This window comes from Rana temporaria, chromosome 1 (assembly GCF_905171775.1).
Source record: "Rana temporaria chromosome 1, aRanTem1.1, whole genome shotgun sequence".
Lineage (NCBI taxonomy): Eukaryota > Metazoa > Chordata > Amphibia > Anura > Ranidae > Rana > Rana temporaria.
Genome location: NC_053489.1, coordinates 489834875 through 489856527, shown reverse-complemented (window position 1 = coordinate 489856527; position 21653 = coordinate 489834875). Strand labels below are relative to the sequence as shown.

General features: G+C 44.9%; 1 protein-coding gene across 1 annotated transcript in view; it reads right to left on the bottom strand.

Moving 5' to 3' along the window:
• Nucleotides 1–21653, bottom strand: part of MYOZ2 (myozenin 2) — a 142169-nt gene that overhangs the window by 60452 nt on the left and 60064 nt on the right. The gene's annotated exons all lie outside the window — the stretch shown is intronic.

The window sequence follows — 21653 nt, the reverse complement described above, 5'->3', positions numbered from 1 at the left end:
ACGCAGGCACAGTTTACCCTCTATTTTGAGGGTAAAAAAGTGAGTGTTATACGCCAATAAATAGTATTTTATTATATCTTTTCATGTGATAACACTGAAGAAATTACACTTTGCAACAATGTAAAGTAGTGAGTGTACATTAATGTCTAAACGGCTGGCAACAAAAGTGAGTACACCCCTAAGTGAAAATGTCCAAATTGGGCCCAAAGTGTCAATATTTTGTGTGGCCATCTTTATTTTCTAGCACTGCCTTAACCATCTTGGGCATGGAGTTTACCAGAGCTTTACAGGTTGCCCTGGAGTCCTCTTCCACTCCTCCATGACGACATCACAGAGATGGTGGATGTTAGAGACCTTGCGCTCCTCCCAGTGGTGTATTTAGGTTTTGTGCTGCCCTAGGCCTGCCTAAACTCGTGCACACCCCATCCTGTCAATGCCACACCCCTTCCTATTTAATACCTGTCCTGTCATCTGCAAACCACACCCATTCCTCTTTAGGCTCTACCAAAGCAGCGGCTGGTGTGAAGCAGATTTTCCATACCTATGCAAAAATCTATTGGAATGCAAAATCTGATTTAAGCACAGGTAAATGCAAGTCAGAAGGAGATCAAGTGCACCTGTCAATGAATTCATAATGATCACTGAAACATCTCAAACTGATGTCAGAACAAATGCCAGTGCTAAGTGATAACAGAGCACTTTCAGTTGTGAAAGTGCTCATATTCACCTGCTAAAATACCCCTAAATGACATCACGTTGGGCCAGCAGATAGGGTTGGGCTAAATCCAATATTTGTGGATTATTGGACATACAATGCTGATCTGACCACACAGGTACCGCTCTTGACTGTTGGTGCCACTTATCCCAGGAGAAACATTGGGGATGGGGACCTGCCCAACTATTGTTTCAGGCCGGATTCACACTTGTGCTTTGCGTTTTTGAGCTACGTTCTCTTTGCCAAGTTCTCAATCAGCTGTTCAACGGATCCACTGCGTTTTAGCTGCAGATTTGATGACCTTGTAGAGAGGAGGGAAGTCTTTCCGCTGTTATCATGAGGGGGAACTCCACGCCAAATTTCAAATAAAAAACTGGCCGAAAAAAATGGCGTGGGGGTCCCCCCAAAATCCATACCAGACCTGATCCGAGCATGCAGCACAGCCGGTCAGGAAAGGGGGTGGGGACGAGCGAGCACCCCCCCTCCTGAACCGTACCAGGCCGCATGCCCTCAACATGGGGGTGGGTGCTTTGGGGCAGAGGCGCGCCCTGCGGCCCCCCACCCCAAAGCACTCTGTCCCCATGTTGATGAGGACAGGGCCTCTTCCCGACAACCCTGGCCGTTGGTTGTTGGAGTCTGCTAGCGGGGGCTTATCGGAATCCGGGAGCCCCCTTTAATAATGGGGCCCTTAGATCCCGGGCACACGCGATCGCTCGTTACAGAGCGAGGACTGGGAGCTGTGTGTGTAAACATTTTTTTTTTTACGAAAAATATGTAGAAGAATACGCATCGGCCTAAACTGAGGGAAAAAAACGTTTTTTTATATATTTTTGGGGGATATTTATAGCAAAAAGTAAAAAATATATTTTTTTTAAAAAATTGTCGCTATATTTTTGTTTATAGCGCAAAAACTAAAAACCGCAGAGGTGATCAAAGAAAGCTCTATTTGTGGGGAAAAAAGGATGCCAATTTTGTTTGGGAGCCACGTCGCACGACCGCGCAATTGTCAGTTAAAGCGACGCAGTGCCGAATTGCAAAAAGTGCTCTGGTCTTTGACCAGCAATATGGTCCGGGGGTTAAGTGGTTAATTGCATGTAGCGCCGGGTTACTTCCAAGGTAACCGGTGTTATCAAAATTTAGAGTATAATCAGAGTGTAAGTGACTCTGATTTCAATTCCAATTCTAGGGAGGGTCTCTGTTTCAGCTTGGCTGTGCTGTGGGCTCATTCTGTCATGCTGGGGTGTCTTCCCACCCCGGTGCGGTAGGTGGCAGCAGTGGAGTTGAGGTTTGAGTGTTCTCTCCCAGCGGCCAATCAGGAGGTTTTGGGCCTCGCTGGGCATGCTGGGAGAGGGTACTTATGAGACAGACGCCATTTTGAGGTTTTTTTTTTTCGTGTGGCACCCACCTTCAGGGTGGCCACATCACCGGGCTCTGGCATTATGGCCTACCTAGCCGTAGTGTGCGGGTATGCAGTGTTCCTGGTTTCGGGCCTAAGTTGGTCGACTGGGTTCCCACTTTGAGGATCCCAAGCGAGTTTATCTGTTCGGTGGAGAGTCCATCTGAGGAGCACCAATGAGAGGCTGGTGATCCAATAGGATTCTGACGAACCACCGGGGATCGAGGTGACCGGACACTGAAGGATTGACTCCTCTTTCAGTCGGTACCTGGGCGACGTTAAAAAGAAGAGGATCCAGGCGTAGCTTCACCTAGGAGGATTGTCTCCGTATCTGCAATTGGAGAGGGCCTGTGGCAGAGGTCCCTCTCTATACATTCATTCAATAGGGCCTGTTGCAGAGGTTCCTCCCTGAACACTCATTTAAGAGGGTCTGTGGCAGAGACCTTGTTCTAAAGAGATTTGAGCGGTGTTCCGGCTGCTAGGTCAGTGAGAGAGGCCTATCCGGGCACGCTAGACCCACTCAAGCAGGAGTGGTGTAAGAGTGTTACGCATGGGAACAGGACTGTTCCAGATACTACGCCTGAATCTGCTGTTCTCCTACCCATCTCTATCCCTTTTTTACCTGTTCACTGTTTTTACCCGGCTGGGTAATAAAAAGCACATAAAAAGAACTTTTTTCGTGGACATTCCTTTGCTGCTGCTGTATCCCTAGACATTCGGAGAGAGCCATGAGGTAAATCTGCCATCCCATTCATTATCAGCGGCTCCTTCGGGGGTGAGCGCTACATACAATACGCTAAATAAAACAGGATTAACTGGCATAAAGATGTTCCTATAAAGAAAAAGCGCCCAGAGGCGATTCAGTTCGCATGTGCCGCGCTATATAAGTTTTTCATTCATTCATTCATTCAAAAAGGACAAATCAGCCGGTTGCAAAAGCCACAAGCAAAAAAAGTATACGTTCCAGCTTTACTCCTCACCTGGAAGACTACAAAAGCCCGGTATTTTCATTACACCAACACCGGAGCTCTCAAGATCTAATCCTATCAATTCCAGGACAACAGGTAAGATTCATTAGCGCTCAAAGTATGACTCACAAGGAAATAATCATGTAATCACTTTATATATCTCTTCAAAGTTATCAAGCAGGAAGGAAACCACATAAATGCCCTCTTCAGAGTTGTCAGTGAGAATGCAAAAAAAACAACAACCCTCTGCTGCCATACCTGGGTGCTCCCCTCCTCTGTTCTCCACAATATTGACACAGAGAGCCCTGGGAGGAAGTTACATTGTATAACAGAACTTCTACACAAAGATGCCATTAAGAAGGGTAGGGAGAGCATTGGGCTGTTAAGACCTGCTGCCAATGCTGTATCCTGGCCTAGGACAACAAGGCCCAGGCCTAGGGCAGCACTTTGCAGGGGGGGGCAGCATGGAAAAAGTCCCCGCCGTCTTGTGCTACACTGTTAGTGTAATGCAAGCTGCTTCTAATTTTTCTGCTGCACCATTGGCATGGTTATATCTTCTTAGTCCTCTCCATAAAATTCTCGAAAATTTGTGCTTAAAAGTAAAAGTATAGGCACTTTTTTTTAAATTTTGGATAGAGTAAGGGGTTTATTTTTTACCATCCCTGTCCCATTGCAGAGAGCCAAACAGGAAGTGAGAGGAAATCTATGCAATTTAAGTGAATCCATTGCCCCCCCCCCCCTACATACCCTAAGAACTAGTGTCCCCACTTGAAAATTTCAGGGTGGGTCTTAAACAGAAAGGGGTGTGGCCTTGACAGAAATGGGTGGGTCATATTTAAATTAGGGGTTGCACGAGTTTAGTCAGGCCTAGGGCAGCACAAAACCTAAATACACTACTGCCTGCTGCCAGTGCCACACTAGTATTGGCCTGGGTGACCTGCTGCAAAGTGCCACCCTAGGCTTGGACCTTGTTGGCCTGGCCTAGGCCAAGATACAGCGCTGCACACCCCCCTTGCCTGAGTACTGCTGGGAGGAGAAAATACTTGTGGGGGAGGTATTCCCTAGAGAGATAGAGAGGGGAGGAAAGGGAAGCAGAAGCCAGGGGTTTGGGGCAGGCTCATGTAGGATCTAAGAGGTAACTAGAGATTAGGCTGCCATATCTGCAAGGAGGGCACCTCTGTCGGAGAGACCTAGCAAGTTGGACGAAAGGGCCTAATTACAGACTTCATTGTGGTGAGAGACCGTTGTGGGGCAACTTCCATACCTACAGTACTTTTTAACCACTCTCAACCCGCCCACAGTAGTTTTACTGCAGGTACCCACCACTTTCAGGACCACTAGGTCCACCGGACAAAGCAGATCGCTTAAACCGGCTGCTTTGAGCCGCCGGGATGTCACATGATCGCTATGCAATCACATGATTTCAATGTCACCACAAATGTTATGAATGGGTTTCATTCATAGCAGTTTTGCTTACTATTGTGATGCTATTAATAGTCACTAGTAATCACAGCTGTTATGAATGAAACCCATTCACGACAGTTCAAAACGCAAAAAAAAATCCCCCCCCAGAGTAGTACAGTGTCACTATGGTGTCAGTGAATTACTCTGACGAAAGAATGTATTAAAAAAAATTGTAAAAAATACAAAAATTAAAAAAAGTAAAACATAAAAACAAAATTGAATAAAAAATGATTAAACTTTTTTTTAACATCACCAGTCATATGATGGACCTTGTAACTATGTAAAAAAATAGAAAAATTGTGAAAGAAAAACTTAAGAAAACTTGCCATGCCTCTTACTAAATACCTCACACTTTCAACTTTCTAAAAAGAGGTAATTTGGGGGTATTTGTACTGTCCTGGCATTTTAACCACTTGCCGACCGCCGCACACACATATACGAAAGCAGAATGGCACAGACAGGCAAATGGGCGTACAGGTAACATCCCTATGAATTTACCGCACTGCTCCCTGCCATCGGGAGCAGTGATCGCTCTAATGTCAGTGGCAGCCCATCCCCCCCACAGTTAGAATTACTCCCTAGGACACACTTAACCCCTTGATCGCCCCCTAGTGTTTAACCCCTTGCCCGCCAGTGTCATTTACACAGTAACCAGTGCATTTTTACAGCACTGATCGCTGTATAAATGACAATCTTCCCAAAATAGTGTCAAAAGTGTCTGATGCGTCTGCCATAATGCCACAGATCGCCGCCATTACTAATAAAAAAATATATAAAAAAAATGCCATAAATCTATTAATCTAATAACTTTTGCCCAAACAAATAAATATACGCTTATTGCGATTTTTTTTACCAAAAATATGTAGAAGAATACATATCGGCATAAACTGAGAAAGAAATTAGTTTTTTTATATATTTTTTGGGGATATTTATTAAGTAAAAAATATTAGATTTTTTTCAAAATTGTCGCTCTTTTTTTGTTTATAGCGCAAAAAATAAAAACTGCAGAGGTGATCAAATACCACCAAAAGAAAGCTCTATTTGTGGGAAAAAAAGGACGTCAGTGGAAGCTTTCAGGGGCAAGAAAAAAATGCCCCAAACCTGCGTTTAGAGAGAATTTTTCCTGCGTAATTTATACCCATACTGGGTAGATCCACGTACCTGGGCGCATCTCTCCGCCGGGTGCAGAGTATCTAAGATACACTTCCCCGCCGCAACTTATTTTTTTTGTAATCCACAAAGAATTTGCGCCGTAAGTTACGGCGGCGTAGTGTATCTCTGGCGGCGTAAGGGCGCGGAATTCAAATGGATGTAATGGGGGCGTGTTTTATGTTAATACGTTGTGACCCGACGTAAACAACGTTTTTTTTCTAACTGCGCATGCACCGTCCCTGGGGGGTATCCCAGTGCGCATGCTCCAAATTAAACCGGAACCAGCCAATGCTTACGACGGTGACGTCATTCTATGCAAATCCCTATTTGCGAACGACTTACGCAAACGACGTAGAAAATTCAAAATTGTACGCGGGAACGACGGCCATACTTAACATTGAGTACGCCACCATATAGCAGCTTTAACTATACCCCGGAAAAAGCCGAACGAAAACGACGTAAAAAAATGCGCCGGCCGGGCGTACGTTTGTGGATCGCCGTAAATAGCTAATTTGCATACTCGATGCGGATTTCGACGGAAACGCCACCTAGCGGCCGCCGAAAAATTGCATCTAAGATCCGACGGCGTACTAAGACGTACGCCTGTCGGATCGATGCCAGATGCCATCGTATCTTGTTTTGTGGATACAAAACAAAGATACGACGCGGGAAATTTTAAATTACGCCAGTGTATCAATAGATACGCCGGCGTAATCCTTTTGTGGATCTGCCCCATACGGGTGCAAACATGTCTAAACTGGCATTAAACGTGGGCATATGCGCATACGTTTATTCTAAAAATGAATATTCTAGCCAGTAGAATGAGTTTACGCTCATACACCTCTGAACGCAGTAAGTGAATGTGAATAAACACACATACATACGCTCTTAAAGGCACATATAAATGCAAAACGAGAGGCATATTTCTGCCAAGTTCTGCAGCATATTTTTATACGCCTCAGGCCTAAAGCTTGTGATCTTTAGCCTAGGGTAGCAGACAGCAGTAAGCTTTGGGGTGGATTCAGGTAGCAATTGCGTCTGCGTAACCATAGTTACGCAGCGCAATTGCTTACTTGCGCCGGCGTTTCGAATGCTCCTGATTCAGGAACCTCGTTAGGCCGACTGCAGTCTAAGATATGACTGGCATAAGGCTCCTGATGCGGTCGTATCGTAGGCTGCATTCTTACGATGGCCGCTAGGGGGCGTTCCCGTAGTGGTCAGCGTATAGCGTATAATATGCAAATTGCATACTAACGCCGATTCACAACCCTACGCGAGCCCTACGTATACCCGTCGTTCCCGCGTCCGAATTTAAAATTTAACGTCGTTTGCGTAAGTGAATCGTGAATGGTGCTGGACGCCATTTACGTTCACTTTGAAGCAAATTACGTCCTTGCGACGTCATTTGCCGCAATGCACGTCGGGAAAGTTTCCGGACGGAGCATGCGCACTACGTTCGGCGCGGGAACGCGCCTAATTTAAATGATCCACGCCCCCTACGGGATCATTTAAATTACGTGCCCTTACGCCGGGCAGTTTTAAGGAGCGCCCGCGCAAATTACGTAGCTACTGCTTCATTAATGAAGCGTAGCGTAGATAATTTGCGTAGGCGCAGGGTAAAAACGGTACGCTGCGCCTCCGTAAGAAGTGCGCAGCGGTACCTGAATCTACCCCTTGGTTCTCACAGTTAGCTAAGCAGTTTTTCTTGATCATCTTCACCAGAAGTGTGAATTGATAATACTTAAATTATTATTATACATATATTACTGTTATTATACTGCCAGCATTGAATACATATCATGAACGCATACCTTTGTTTTAGTATATCATGCTAGTTTCCCTCGCTATTGGAAGGACTAGCAAAGGTTAATTCAAGGCAACTTTCTTGGAAAAGAATTCGGTCACGTGTTTTCCATTGGTGACAGCAATGTTACATGTACATATTCACCAACTCAAGGTCATCGAGGTGAGCACTGAGGTAAAATATTGTCCTATTACCCAATAAATGCAATTCAACTGAATAAACTTTGATACAACGCAAAGAAATGAAGCCAGCTGCTTTTAGAGAATCAGGTTGCCATGGAGCGTATCTACTCCACAGAAACAAGATGATGTGCTAAGTGTATAAGCAATGATGAATCACTGATACTATTATATAGGATGAGGCTGGCCTGTAGAATATGCTGTAAATGAAAAAGGGTACAATTGACAATGAACAATACTGAGGCAGAGATGTTTGGAGAATTGTTTTGTGCATGACTGATATTTTTAACAAGTTTAATGCGTACTTATGATTATTTACGCAACAGTAATCTTTTAGAGTTAGAAGGACCAAATTGTGCTAATGTTTAGATAAAGGGGATGGTAGGATTAAAGTGCCTTGGGTACAGGAGATGCAGCGACTGCAAACCGCTTGGGGCATAGGGTGACCACATTTTCAAACGGCCATTCAGGGACCCCCTTCCCAAATATCAGCTTGTGCTGTAATGAATCACAGCACAGCTGGGGCGGCGGAATGCACGCCCCCAGAAGCACTGATCACGCCCCCAAAAAAGGCAGCCGCACCACCACCTTACTCACTGACAGCACTTATCCTGACTGGCCGAGACCCGTTTTACCTTGTTCCAACGATGGCTTTACACCGCCCTGCTGTGGTTAGACGCAAGAGGCGGGATTTATGATTTCTCCAATCACAAGCAGGGGGCGGGGATTGTGCCTCTCCAGACATTCCTGGACAGCACAAGGGCTGTCAGTGAGTAAAGCAGCGATGTGGTGGCCTTTTTTTGGGGGCAACAGATAGAGGGGAGGGGGTGGCTGTGTCAACTTCATTCTGGGACACTGTATTGTCCTGGAATTAAGTTGCCCGGGACCTGGGACAGACCTGCAAAATGCAGGACTGTCCCGGGCATTCCGGGACACGTGGTCACCCTATTGGGGCATGAGATGCATCTGTAGATTTGCAGACATCTCAGCATTGTTTTTGAGCTTCAGGGTTCTTTGGAAGTACCGTGTCTCAACCAATAAAAATGTATTATTCTAGAAAATACTACTAATATTATATGTGCTCTCAACCAGTGTTAATTTAGTAGACTAAAACGACTTAAACATTTTAGTCGATTAAATTAATACTATTTTAGTCGACTAAAATACAACTAAAACAACTGAGATGACTAAAATACGACTAAAACTAAAATGGCATTTTAGTCAAAAGACTAATAGAAATTTGACTTCAAAATTAACACTGATTTGTAGTGCATGCTCATACTTCAATACCATAAATACTAACATATTAGATGTTTCACTCCAGCAGTATATGAGTTTGGAAATAACAGAGGAATGTTAACTAATTTAATTACACCCGTTCGATTTTAGACAACTAAAATTTGTTTTAGTTGACTAAAATCTACTGGAGATTTAGTCGACTAAATACAACTAAAACTAAAACAATTGCAGAAGACTAAAATGGGACTAAAACTTAAATGTCATTTTAGTCCTAAGACTAAAACTAAATCGAAATTTGCTGCCAAAATTAACACTGCTCTCCAACCAAACTGTCAAACCGTCCAATGGCTGGTGTCATAACTGATCACATGTGCAGCATCAAGGCATTTTTGACGATTAAACAGAGACCAAGCTTTCTTGGCTGAAAACAATAGAAGGGTTTACTTCCACTTTAAATGAGAGTTCCACCCATAATTTGATCTTTATATGCATCATTACCTTGCCTATACGCCTGGGAGATGTGTGTCATGGTTCCCAGGAGTCAGTGGGCATCACCGCAGCTTTATCTGCATGCTAGGCTAAAGCTTCTGGGTTTTTCTGGAGATTGATTCATTATCTTCTTTGCAATAACAAGGGGGCGGGCCCTTCCTTTGTGATGGCAACTAGACACACTGCCTGCGCTACACCCTGTGTATAATGCGCATACGTGAGATTGGGAGGTGCATGCTGGGTAGCTAGCACCACCTTATCCCGGAACAGAATCCTAGGGGGCTTCACATGCCCACAATCAAGATGGAAGTGCTCAGGAAGATGAAAACCCAGGTAAGTAAATAAAAAAAAAAAGATTTACTCGAACTGCGATTTAGTTATAAACATGAATTAGCCTAGGTTCACACTGCTGCGAATTCAAAATCGCGGTAAAATGCGCGATTTTACCGCGATTTCGCGGGTGCGATTTTGCCGCGATTTTGCCTCGATTTCGGCCGCAATTTAATGTAAATCGCGGCCCGAAATCGCAAAAAGTAGTACAGGAACTACTTTTTGAAATCGCAGATGTGGCGTCGCACTGATTAGGACAGTGCCATTGCCGACAATTGCCGCCGATTTGAGATGCGATTTGACATGTCAAATCGCATCTCAAATCGTTCCAAATCGTACCCAGTGTGAACCAGGGCTCACTGTATATTTATGTAAGCAAAGGGGATGCCGAAAAAATAAATAAAAAATATATATGTGGGCGGAGAACCGCTTTAAAGGTTTGATGTATGTGATCCTTAAGTGTTTGTTACCCTAAAAAAAAAAGAGAGATCCTGTTCCCTCATAGCAGGTTAAACAGCACAGTGCTTGTACTGTCTAACCCGCCCCTCTTTAAGCTGTAAAATAACCTGGCTGATACTGCCTGGTTCTGCCCTCCCCCCTGTAAACTGACCACGGTTTATCATTGCTGCTGAGCCCTGACACTGTGGTCAGTTTACGTGCCTCCATCATCCCACTGCTCTCCTCTCTCCCCCTCACCCCTCCCTCTCTGCCTGTCAGCTTTGTGAGCCCTCCTGCTGCTATTAGTACTTAAACTTTGAAAAATGTCACTGCCAGCCCCTCTCTTGTACCTAGCAATAACAAACTGTATGTAGCGCCTGTGTACTTTCAGTCCAGGTGCTATCTTAAATTTAGAGGGGAATGAGAGAGTTATTTGGCTCTCATCCGGTTAATTTATGTAAATTGGGCCTCTGTTCTGGCTGGGCTGCGCTGTGGTTTCATTCTGTGTTCCAGAGGTGCCATTCCACCTCAGGGAGACAGATGGCGCCAGAGGGGTCCAGGCGGAAGTGCCTCTCTCCAGCGGCCAATCAGAGGGGTTTTTTCCTCGCGGGGCATGCTGGGGGAGGGTATTTCTGAGGCAGACGCCTTTTGCGGGGGATGTTCTTGTTCCGGGTGCGGCACCCACCTTCAGGGTGTGCGCACATCACGGGCCCCGGCGATATGGCCTACCAGGCCGGGGTGCACGTGCTACGCGTTGTTCTTGGTCCCAAGCGAGTTGTGCTGTTCGGTGGGGAGTCAGTCTGAGGAGAGCCCGGAGGCAGGCAATCCAACAGGGCCTCGACAATACACCGGGGATCAAGGTGACCGGACATTGAGAGTTTGTCAGTTGGCAACCTGTCAGTCGGTGATCATTTGAGAGCTACCTGAGGGAGATTCAGGCACTAAATTTACTAAGGAGGATTTACCTCACGATCTTCATTCTGGAGAAGGGGCCTGAGGCAGAGGTCCCGTTCTGACCCTTCATTTCCACTGAGTCTGTGACAGAGACTTATTTTCTTCTCGAACTTTCCGAGTGATACTCTGGCTGCCAGGTCGGCGTGAGAGGCCTGTCCAGATACACTATACCCACTCCGGCTGGAGTGGCGACGAAGTAAAAGTGCCGTTGGAAGCAGGACTGCTTCTGTATTGTTCAAGCCTGAATCTACAATTCTTCTTTTCACGCATCTTTTCCTATCTACCTCAAGTTCACTGTTTTGCCGTGTTGGGTGAAATAAAGCACAAGAAAAGACACCTGCTGCTTGGACATTCCATTATTGCTCTCATCATCATCTCATCATCATACCCCTAGACGCTCACAATGGTAACACGCCATCCCTATTCTATCCAGCGGCTCCTTTGGGGATGAGCGCTACATGTATAAGTGTTTTTTTTAAACAAAGCCTCTAAATACTCTTTTCATAGATCTACAGGTCGGTCATGTGACTCCCTGCTCTCCTACTCTGATCCACGGCTACAGTGGGAGAGGCTGAGCGGCCAGCACAGTGGTCAAGTGACCCCCAGCTGACGTCAGAGGGAGGTCTCGGTCACTCCCACTATAGCCTGGATCGAAGTAGGAGAGCGGTTGGGAGTCAAGTGACCGGCCTGAATTTTCTGAAAAAAATGTATTTAGAGGCTTTGTTTAAAAAAAAAAAAACACTTATAAAATGTGTTTTTGCTAGATACAGGAGAGGGAATGCCGGTAACTTAAATTTTTTAAGGTCACAAACACTTTAAATACACAACAGAGATCAATTGTATCAACTCCTATATAACTTTGCCAAAATATGTTCAGCTTTGTATCCTTTTTCATAACATAATAAGTCATTACATCATTATGGCATCTATTTTTAGGCTACCATAACACATTCTGACAACTAGATCAAGATATACCACTTTGAATTTTGCAATATTTTAATTACTCCAGGGAGTAACAAGAAATGTGAATTATGTACTCAAGGTCTAAGGAATGTCCACCCTTTTTACACGCAGTGCTTCAGCCTGATACAAGGGTAGGACTGACTAATATTTTTTTATACATGGCAGAAGAATTACATTACCGTATATACTCGAATATATGCCGAGGCACCTAATTTTACCACAACAAACTGGGAAAACGTATTGACTTGAGTATAAGCCTAGGGTGTCCATCTGCATGCCTCACTTTGCCTCAGTGTGTCCATGTGCATGCCTCACTGTGTCCATGTGGATGCCTCACTGTGTCCATGTGCATGCCTCACTGTGCCCATGCCTCACTGTGTCCATGACTAGACTGACGTTTAACATGGCAGTCTATGGAAGGGGTGCCCGGCTTTGAAAAACCGGACGACAAACTTTACACACTTGTAGAGGAAGAGTGGGGCTCTTCCTCTACAAGTGTAGAGGGGCTGCGAAGGGCCCCCTAAATTACTAGAGGCCCCGCCTGGTGAGAAGTCATTTTCACCCCCTAACACCCCGCTTCTCAACTCGCTGGCTGCATGGGAGAAGAGGTAAGAAGTCAGCATCCCCTGCTTCTCAATTTAATGTAAGATGTAATTTCCGACAGCAGAACACCCCCTCCCCCCGCTTCTCAACTTTCTTTAATGTGACATGTCACTGTCGTCAGCGCCCCCTGCTTCTCATGTGCCATGTCATTTTGCTTAGGGCCCCAGGTAGGTCAGGATCGGCACTGGGGCTACATGTGTGCCGGGTCCCCAAAGTCCGGGAGATCAGGTGCAAAAAGGTGACTCAAGTATAAGCCGAGGGGGGCATTTTCAGCACAAAGAAATGTGCTGAAAAACTCGGTTTATACTCGAGTATATACGGTATTTGTTACACTAATCTAAAACTTGCTAGCGTCTTCATTTACATCACAGAAAGCATCTACACATTTTTATGGTTATTTAGCATGGCATAATGTAGGGATCAAGGAAGTTTTAGTAAGTAAAGCAGCAAAGTCAGTATTGAAGGCATAGAACGCAGTGGTAAAATATAAAGACATCTGTGCAGGTGTATAATTTTGTCGACAAAAATATTTTCACTAAATTAAGACTATTTTAGTCTGCTAAAACTAAAACAATTCAGATGACTAAAATACGACTATAACTAAAATGGTATTTTAGTTAAAAGTCTATTACTAAAACGAAATAGAAATTTGGCTTCAAAATAACACTGACATACAGTTGTGTTTTGCTGACATACTCTTTTGTTTACATTTATTTAGGTACTGCTTAAATGTATGTGTTTGGATGCACAGTTTGTATATGATTGCTTTTTCTTGAAAGATTTCAAAACAACTTGTTGACTTCAAAGAAATGCAAAGCGGATCAAACACATCATCTTACAGCTCATCTATAACAATAAATCAAATACATTTTTAAAGCAGGCTTCAAATCAAAGGCAAATTCAGTACATTCATTCCGTTAGATGACTAGCATTGACTGGTTACATGGTTCAACCTGAACTGAGTTAAAGCGGAGTTCTGACTAAAAATAAATGAGCAGCTACATATACTGCAGCTGCTAACTTTTTATAATTAGACACTTACCTGTCCCAGGGTCCTGCGATGCGGGAGAACGAAGCCCCCGCTCCTCTCCCCCTCCTCTCCACGGCGCCGGCATTGGAACTGTGGGCACCCGGCTGTGGCTTCACAGCCGGGAAGGGACTGTTCATGGGCGAGCCGCGCTGCGCACTGTGACTGGCTGGGCATCTGGGACCCGTGACATAGTTACATAGTTAGTCAGGTTGAAAAAAGACACAAGTCCATCCAGTTCAACCACAAAAAATAAAAAAACAAAATAAAAAACACAGTAAAATCCTATACACCAAACTCCATACCCACAGTTGATCCAGAGGAAGGCAAAAAACCCCAGCAGAGCATGATCCAATTTGCTACAGCAGGGGAAAAAATTCCTTCCTGATCCCCCGAGAGGCAATCGGATTTACCCTGGATCAACTTTACCTACAAATCTTAGTACTCAGTTATATTCTGTACATTTAGGAAAGAATCCAGGCCTTTCTTAAAGCAATCTACTGAGCCGTGTCCCAGATGATTGCCGAGAGGGAGGGGGGAGAGGTAGACTTCCTTCCGGCGCCGCGGTGCCCCAGGAGGAAGTGGGAGCTGGATGCCTCTAAAAAAAGGGGGTTTCCGCTCCCCCACCAAAAAAATTACATGCCAAATGTGGCATGCTAGGGGGCCACCTTCCCTTAAAGTGGAAGTTCAATTTTTGCGTGGAACTTCGTTTTAAGAAAAAGATCATTTTGGCTGCAGGTGAGGGTGCAGGATAGAAACACAGGTGGGTAAATCTTACTAGCAAGCTACTGGTCAGAAATACAGTAAAACCTTGGATTGCGAGCATAATTTGTTCCGGAAACATGCTTGTAATCCAAAGCACTTTTATATCAAAGCAAATTTCTCCATAAGAAATAATGGAAACTCAGATGATTCGTTCCACAACCATTTATTCATAAGTCCTTCAGTTTATAGTCCGTATAAAAATATTATAGGAATGTTATAGGTTGTGTAACCATAAAATGTCCATTCACAAATGAAAGCCTCCACAAGGGGATTAGAAGCAAAATCCAGCAGGAGCTACAGAGTATAAAAGAGAATAGAGGCGCCTCTAAGTGTAGCAATATGGTTACATTTAATGAAGGTACAACATTTAGCAATTTACACCGTTGATAATTAAATGAAGCACATCTAAGTATGCAGGTATCTGGGGTAAAGCTGTCCACATAGACCGTCCTCCTCACCCCCGGCTCCCACCTATGTCAGTCTGCAATGGTGACTGGGTAGACTACCCTGCAGTAGAGCAATCTGAAAGCGAGGCTTAAAGCGCTCATAGAGCTCAGCGTGGAAGGCATGATGTGTATGGTCATGAGGAGGATGGTCTATGTGGTCAGCTTTACCTCGGATGCCTGCATACTTAGACTTGCAGTGCACAGTGGATTTTCCTTTAGTAAATAACCCCCATAGTTAATTGGGGTTGGTGAGGGGGTAATGAGCAGATTAAGTTTACAGGATAAATTAGCAAGGGAAAAAAACAGCTAGGAATAGATGGTGGCAAGGGATAAGATGAGAAGAGCAAGGTTGAAGTCAGAAGGTAAATAGAAGTCATTGCGGGTTGAGTTAGAGGGAGTGCAAGGAATCTGAGATCAGTCATAAGCTAATAGGAGCTAATGGTGAACTAAAATGTGGAATTAAGCCCCGTACACACAATCGGAATTTCCGATGGAAAAAGTCAGATGGACTTTTTTCCATTGGAAATTCCGACCATGTGTATGCCCCATCTGACTTTTTTTCAGAGGAATTCCATCAGAGTTTAGATAAAGAACATGTTCTCTTTTACTCCGATGGAATTCCTTAGGAATTCCGATGTCAGTTTGGCCGGGCTAAAGCCTAATCGTGTGTACGGGGCATTAGCTGCAATTTAAAAGGGAGACCAGACCCATAGGAAATGTCATGTGGATTCATGCCTATACATCATAGAGGAATTTGGGGTGGTGGGGGAACTAGAGGAAAAAACACAGAGAGAACTAGTAGAAGTTAATGTGCAGTAAGATGCAGAGAGGATCACCAGGCAAAGCCATAGCAGAAGTAACTGATTGGCAACTACTAGTATAGGCCAATAAATCTGTATCACTGGACAAGTTGGTTGCGAATCCCCCACCATTTGTTTGCAAACAGGGTCTGGTATGGAATTTAGGGGGTGACCCTACACCATTTTTTTGTGTGTGGGGCCATTCTTAAAACTGAAATTCAGCCCAAAAAAGTCTTCCACTACACGGGTCAACTGCTCAGTTTGGTCTAGGGGATAGGAGAATAGAGATACACTTACCTAATCCTCCAAGACCCTCCCCTGTGGCTCCTGTCCCCTCGCGGTCTAGCTGTCTTGTGCCCTGGACTATTGCTGACGTCATCACACCAAATAGACCAGCTCTGGATGTGAGGATGTAAGTAACAGTCCACCACAAGATTGTGGGGAAGTTTGCAGGTAAAAAGGAGGATCAGTTGAGTATAAGCTTTCTCCAATCCCCTAGACAAAAATGATCAGTTGACCCTTGATGTGTGGGCACAGCCTCACTGCATGGGAAAACTTTTCTTTTGCCTGGAGTTGGGCTTTAACCACCTCAATACCGGGCCTATTCTGGCACTTCTCTCCTTCACGTAAAAATCATTTTTTTGCGAGAAAATTATTCAGAACCCCCAAACATTATATAAATTTTTTTAGCAGACACCCTAGGGAATAAAGTCGCGGTCATTGCAACTTGTGAAAGATGATGTTACGCCGAGTAAATAGATACCTAACTTGTCACGCTTTAAAATTGCGCACACTCATGGAATGGTGTCAAACTTCGTTACTTAAAAATATCCATAGGCGACGCTTTAAATTTTTTAACAGGTTACCAGTTTAGAGTTACAGAGGGGAGTGCTAGAATTGTTGCACACGCTCTAACGCATGCGGCGATACCTTACTTGTGTGGTTTGAATAGCGTTTACATATGTGGGCAGTACTTACGTGTGTGTTCGCTTCTAAGCAAGAGCTACCGGGGACAGGGGCGTTTTAATTATTTATTTTTTTTACGTATTTTTTTTAAATTTTTACACCCTTTTTTACGTTGTTTTTTTTATCACTTTTATTCCTATTACAAGGAATGTAAACATCCCTTGTAATAGGAATCATTGTGACAGGTCCTCTTTATGGAGAGAGGCGGGTCAATAGAACCCCACATCTCTCCACCAGGCTTGAAAGCATGAGATCGTGAAAAAAAAATTCACAATCTCATGCCGACAGCCGCGATTGCGGCTTTGTTTACTTCCGGGTACCTGGGTGCGACGTCATAACATCACGCCTTAGCCTCCGACGGTCATAGGGATGACCGGTGACCATATGGTCACTGGTCTTCTCTATCCTCGTCATCTGGCGCCAGCCCATTCATTCTCCGAGCCCCCGATGGCATGGGAGAGCCCGGAGAAGCACCGGATGGCGGCTGGAGGGGGGACGTCCCCTCTTGTCGTATATAAGAACGATCAAGCGGCAGAACTGCCTCTATAATCATTGTTATGGTGCGCAGAATCACCGGCTGAAAACAAGGATATCTGAATGATGCCTGTAGCTGCAGGCATCATTCAGAAAACCCCCCTCAATACCAGAACGTCATATGAAGGTGTGTGGTATTGAGGTGGTTAAAAAGCCCGATCCTCATCAAGGATCATTTGTTTTTCATAACAGTCATTGTTTTTTATGGTGCACTATAACCATAACAAGCAATGACAGTACACTCGTCAGCATCTTTTGCATGGAATTTGGGAGGACTGAGGCCCCGTACACACGACAGAGGAACTCGACGTGCTTGGCACGTCGAGTTCCTCGTCGAGTTTTGGGATGAAGCCGCCGAGGAGCTCGGCGGGCCGGCTTCTCCCATAGAAGAACGAGGACAACGAGAAAATAGAGAACATGTTCTCTATTTTCTCGTCGAGTTCCTCGGCGGCTCCATCGAGCCAAAAGTGTACACACGACAGAGATTCTCGGCAGAATCCGGGTTTTGACCGAGTTTCTCGGCGAATTCTGCCGAGAAACTCTGTCGTGTGTACGAGGCCTCAGGGGTAGAGTTGAGCGGACACCTGGATGTTCGGGTTCGACGGGTTTGGCCGAACTTCGGAAAAAGTGCGGGTTCGGGACCCGAACTTGACCCGAACTTGACCCCGAACACGAACCCCATTGAAGTCAATGCAGACCCGAACTGCAAATGGCAGCAAAATGTTGGTAAGAGCATGGCAAGTACTCTGCAAACAAATGTGGATAGGGAAATAACTTAAAATAACATAAAATACATAAAAAAAAAAATATGGAGGAAACACTGCAAATACTGGAGGAAACACTGCAAAATATATTTTTTTGCCCTAAATGGGTGTTTTTTTTAATAGAACAATAGAAGAACAGTAGCTAAAGTGTTTATCTCACACGTACAGATATGGAGGAAACACTGCAAACACTGGGGGAAACACTGAAAAATATTTTTTTTTGCCCTAAATGGGTGTTTTTTGAATAGAACAATAGAAGAACAGTAGCTAAAGTGTTTATCTCACATGTACAGATATGGAGGAAATACTGCAAACACTGGAGGAAACACTGCAATTTTTCTTTTCCCTAAATGGATGTTTTTTGAATAGCACAATAGAAGAAAAGTATCTAAAGGGTGTATCTCACAGTAACCTATGCAGTGCTGGTGTAATTTGATTTCTGAAGCAGGACTGACTCCTATATATTTCTCTCCCTACAAGCAAAATCAGGGACCTTTCCCTAAAGTATCTAATGCAGAGTGACTTGCTGTGCTATGTAGATCGCTAAGTAATTTGATTTCTGAAGCAGGGCAGTCTCACTCCTATCTAATTCTCTCTCTCAGAGCAGCAGCAGCAGCAGCCTTTCCCTACCCTATCTAAAGCAGAGTGACGAGCTGTGCTATGTGCCTCAAGCTTATATAGAGACTGGGTCACATGCTGGGTCACATGCTGCACTGGCCAATCACAGCCATGCCATTAGTAGGCATGGCTGTGATGGCTTCTAGGTCACACAAGTTAAACAAATGTTGGTTGGCTGCCCTGCAGCGCGCCATTACATTACCGAACCCGAACTTACCGTAAATTGTTCGGGTTCGGGTCCGGGTACCAAAAACCCGAAACCTTACAGTTCGGGTTCGCTCAACCCTAGGGGCAGACTGACAAATTATGGGGCCCCCCGGGCAATAGGAGATTATGGGGCCCCAGGCAATAGATTATGGGGCCACACAGTATACACACACATACAGTATACATACACAGTATACACACAAAGACACACAATATACACACACAGTATACACACACACACACAGAATACACATACACACACTCAAAAGGTACTGGGCAGCTATAATCTTGGGATTTCTTTAAAAACACAGATTTTTACATACTGTCCCTGGTTTTACTGAGGCTGGCAACCCTGATCGGCAGTGCCCGAGTGCCCGAATGGTCAGTCCGTCCCTGGGAGGACTCCACGTGTTTTTTTTTTTTGTGTGGGCACCCTCTTCATAATTCATACCAGACCCTCATCTAGGGGCCTTTTTATTTATAGACAGAATGAAACAGCAAGGAAAAGTCATTTAGCTGCAATTTTTTTTCTTTATAAATGTCATTTTCATTGTAGTACATCATACAGATGTGCCACTCCATAGGACGTTTTAAGGTAGATAGCAAGTATTTTATTTAAAGGAAGTGTTATTTTTTATGTTTTCCTTTAAAGCGGGAGTTCACACAAATTTTTTTTTTTAACATTAGATTGATGCTCATTTTGTCAAGGGGAATCGGGTGTTTTTTTTTAAATTGAAGCAGTACTTACCGTTTTAGAGATAGATCTTCTCCGCCGCTTCCGGGTAGGGTCTTCGGGACTGGGCGTTCCTATTTGATTGACAGGCTTCCGACAGGCTTCCGACGGTCGCATACATCACGTCACAAAAAGCCGAAAGAAGCCGAACGTCGGTGCGGTTCTATACGGCGCCTGCGCACCGACGTTCGGCTACTTTCGGAAAATCGTGACGCGATGTATGCGACCGTCGGAAGCCTGTCAATCAAATAGGAACGCCCAGTCCCGCAGCCCATACCCGGAAGCGGCGGAGAAGATCGCTCTCTAAAACGGTAAGTACTGCTTCGATTTAAAAAAAACACCCGATTCCCCTTGACAAAATGAGCCTCAATCTAATGTTAAAAATTAAGTTTTTGGGTGAACCTCCACTTTAAGCCTTATTAAAAGAAGTGCACCCTGCTAAACAATACCTTTTTTTGCATTGGTACATATCTTCCATGGCAGTGTCCAGCTCCCTATGCCCATTGTTTGAGCATACCCTGCATGTTATCTTTTAAAATAGAGAGAATTGATTTTTGAGATTGTTCCCCATTGACTTCAGTGGGGTTCAAATTAACATTTACAATTCCTGAACTATCAGTTTGGCGAATGTTGCAAAGATTGAACCCAAACACTACAACTGGCAGTGAAAACTGGCAGTGAAAAGCGAAAAAAAAAAAGTTTGAATTGGGCACCCAAGTACTAGTAGTATCACCTATTCACTCAGAGAGAATGATAGGAAAAGGGGGAAGGCAGCCTTTGCCCCCCTTTTCCTCATGGGAAAGCGATGGACCCTTATGGGTCCAATTTCCCTGAGGCCCCGTACACACGGCCGAGGAACTCGACGTGCTTGGCACGTCGAGTTCCTCGTCGAGTTCTGGGATGAAGCCGCCGAGGAGCTCGGCGGGACGCCTTCTCCCATAGAACAACGAGAAAATAGAGAACATGTTCTCTATTTTCTCGTCGAGCTCCTCGGCGGCTCCATCGAGCCAAAACTGTACAGACGACAGAGTTTCTCGGCAGAATCCGGGTTTTGACCGAGTTTCTCGGTGAATTCTGCCGAGAAACTCTGTCGTGTGTACGGGGCCTGAGGGAACAGTTTTCCCTCAGGAGAATTGGCGGGCTCTTTTGCCCTGCAGTTGACCTCTTACTGCAGGGGAATTTTGGCGGGCTCATTGCCCGACAGATGACCTCTGCAGCTGGGGTAGAAAGCCCGGGAAAATCCGGTTTGAACTGGCCAGAACCATCCTGGTTCTGGGCTATTTAAACGGGGTTCCGTCCAGCTCAGGCTCATTCGCCTCAGAAGACTTAGGAGCTGTGGTGTTCTTTCCCCACTACCCCTCCCCTTTAGTCACACATATAACTTTGTCGCAGTGTTTGTTATGTGGTAGGGTCACCTTTGTTTATCAAAGGGGGACTAGCTTTTATTTATGTTACATGAGTATGTGTTATAATAATAAATATGTTTATCAGCTGGTGCTATGGTCTTTACGTAAGCTGGGTAATTTTTTATTGGCAGCCTGGGCCGTAGTGGCTAGGTTAGCTGTAAGGCCCCATACACACGAGAGGATTTATCCGCAGATACGGTCCAGCGGACCGTATCCGCGGATAAATCCTCTCGAGGATTTCAGAGGATTTCTATGCGATGGCGTGTACACACCATCGCATTGAAATCCGCGCTGAAATCCTCTGCCGATGACGTGTCGCGCCGTCGCCGCTATTATGACGCGGCGACGGGCGCGACGCTGTCATATAAGGAATTCCACGCATGCGTCAAATCATTACGACGCGTGCGGGGAATCCCTTTAGACGGATGGATCCGGTAAGTCTGTACAGACGAGCGGATCCATCCGTTGGAATGGATTCCAGCAGATGGATTTGTTGTGCATGTCAGCAAATATCCATCTGCTGGAAATCCATCCCAGGGGAGATTTCTCTGCGGATAAATATCCGTTGGCGTGTACACACCATAGGATCTATCCGCAGAAACCCATTTGATGGGATTTATCTGCGGATAGATTCTATGGTGTGTATGGGGCCTCAGGCTTATTTTAAAGTTATTTATTTATGTAAATATTTAA